Raw genomic sequence first — 2,367 nt, 5'->3', positions numbered from 1 at the left:
ACAAATTCTGAAAAGGCCCAATATTTCCAGATTTTATTGTTTTGTCATATTTCACAAATATAATTATTGCACTGTCATCCCATATTAAGTTACTGGTTTTATTACTGTTCATCTCCAGCTCCCAAATCCTCTCTGTTCTTCATTTCCAAAGTCATCTCAATTTTTCTAGTCAACTGTCATGCTCTCTTCCTCCTCTCCATGTTTTCTGTTGAAACAGTAGAAAAGGTTTCACAGGTACAGTCTCTCTGTGGTCTTTATTACCAGAAGAACAAGAAGCAGAATCTGCTTCTGTTTCATAACTCACTTTTTGTTGGACAAACTTTTGTATTTCTTCCTTATAATGTACTTCATCAAAAAATGATTGTTTCTCCAAGGAAGAATAACTTGAAGACAGATGGGTACAGCAGTTTGAATCTCACACCTATGTCTCAACATTTCCTGAATAGTGGAATGAATTTACTCTTCTTCTGCCTGGTGTACAATGAGTAATCATTCTCCACAAATACTCTGTTGTCTCTCCGTTTTAATATTTTGTCCTTCTGCCACAGTTTTGTCAGAATCAACTCCTTCTGCTGGTAGGATTGCATCTTTACTATTAAAGATATAGGTTGCTTTCTCATAGCCAGGTTTGGAGCATAAACACTATGTGCCTTTTCAACTAACAACTCCTGCTGTGGAATACCAGTCTAGCTGCTTATTTGTGCTTTCATAAAATTAATGCAGTCTGTTTCTTCCAGCTTCTCTAGTATAGCAGAAAATCTCAGGTTTTCCGTATGTGCTCTGTCCTCTAATTCTATTATTTTTTGAAAGATCTCTTCTTGAGCAGTCTCATATTTAGCCAGGCTTTTCTTCATTTCGACCACTGATTTTTGCAATTTTTATCACCTCATCCAAATATCTGTTTAAGGCTTTTTCCATTTTTTTCCAGCCTTTTGTTGTTTGAGTTGAAATACTCCATCAGTGTTTTGTTCATTTTAATCAGGCCTGTGTGTAGTTGGCTTATACTTTCCTCTATGTTACTGGAAGTCATGTCTGGAGATTGCACTGCTTTTTGTTAAACAGCTGCAGTACTTTCCTAGTCAGTGTTTTTACCTCACTTTTTGTAGCCGATTTTTTTCAGGTCCTCTGTATTTCTTTTTTTTTGCCATCCAGGCAGTGCACTTACTAGCCGGAACTCCACATGTTCTTGTTTGGCTACTGAAATTCTGAGATCAGTTCTGTATATATAAGGTATTCCAGAAATGCCAGATAATTGTGATAATGGATCTTGTTTTGTCAGTCCAGAATTTGCAAACCTCATAAACAGAAAAGTAATCTGTCATGTAACTGTTGCAATGTTTCATCTAATTGCCAGACAGATATTGTTGTCCAGACTTTGGAAGACATTGATGTTTACTTACGTTCCTATAATTGTACACAGTACAATAAAAGCAGGCTTAATATTACAGTAGCCAAAATGGCATGAAAATAAGGAAAAAATGAAATTGTGGAAACAAAACGGTCAAACTTTTGCTTGATACATAATTACCCTTCAGATGACAAACAGTTTGTCCCTGGCAGAAATACCTATGTTGGAAAAGTTGAAATCTACATTTGCATTGCTTCTACATGATTCGAGCAAAAGTGTAGTGTTTGACAAAAGCAGCAACTTCTGAAGTTCAGCACTTGAAGATTAAGGGCATTATAGTTGATTGGGGCTGGTACATAGTATACCGGTGTACCAAACCACTTAGTGATTTATAAACACCAGTATACAAAGGGTAAGACCGTGTACACCATCTGCCCCATTCTGTACACACTTTACTCTGTTAACATAAAACCTACTGTAATCATCTCCTCTCCAAGATCACACATGATTCATAAAAGGAACACCACTGGAGTATGACCAGGTCCCAGTAGAGTAAGGTATGGATGCCCAACTGCATACAAGCAGATGGAGCACCATTTGTCACTTCTACCAATAAAAATATCTCTGCTGTACAGCAGGAAACACCTACAAACAGTGGAGTACCCTTCAGTACAAGCAAAATGAATGCACCCAACTGTTTTCCACCTCTCACACAGCAATGCTAGTGAACCCCCTCTTTACTATTATGACCATGGCTCTGTTGTCATGTCTAAGGGGTATAAGATGTGTATGAATCACTCCTCAGTATCATAATGGAGAACTGCACAATGGGGAACTGCATCTTAGGTAGGCATACTGTACCCTGCTATGTAGCTACATGTAACTACTGGGTTACATGTACACCTTAATTAAGCTGCCTTTCTCTGTTGCTCTGTTTAGCACTGTAGTGCTACATAATGATTCCCCGCCATCTCAAGCACAAAGGCACAGACTACACAGTAATGCACTATGTTATTCTA

The sequence above is a fragment of the Protopterus annectens genome, chromosome 6.part0, assembly GCF_019279795.1.
Source record: "Protopterus annectens isolate FY-2018-M chromosome 6.part0, PAN1.0, whole genome shotgun sequence".
In the NCBI taxonomy this organism is placed as follows: Eukaryota; Metazoa; Chordata; order Ceratodontiformes; family Protopteridae; genus Protopterus; species Protopterus annectens.
This window is presented reverse-complemented; position numbering follows the sequence as displayed.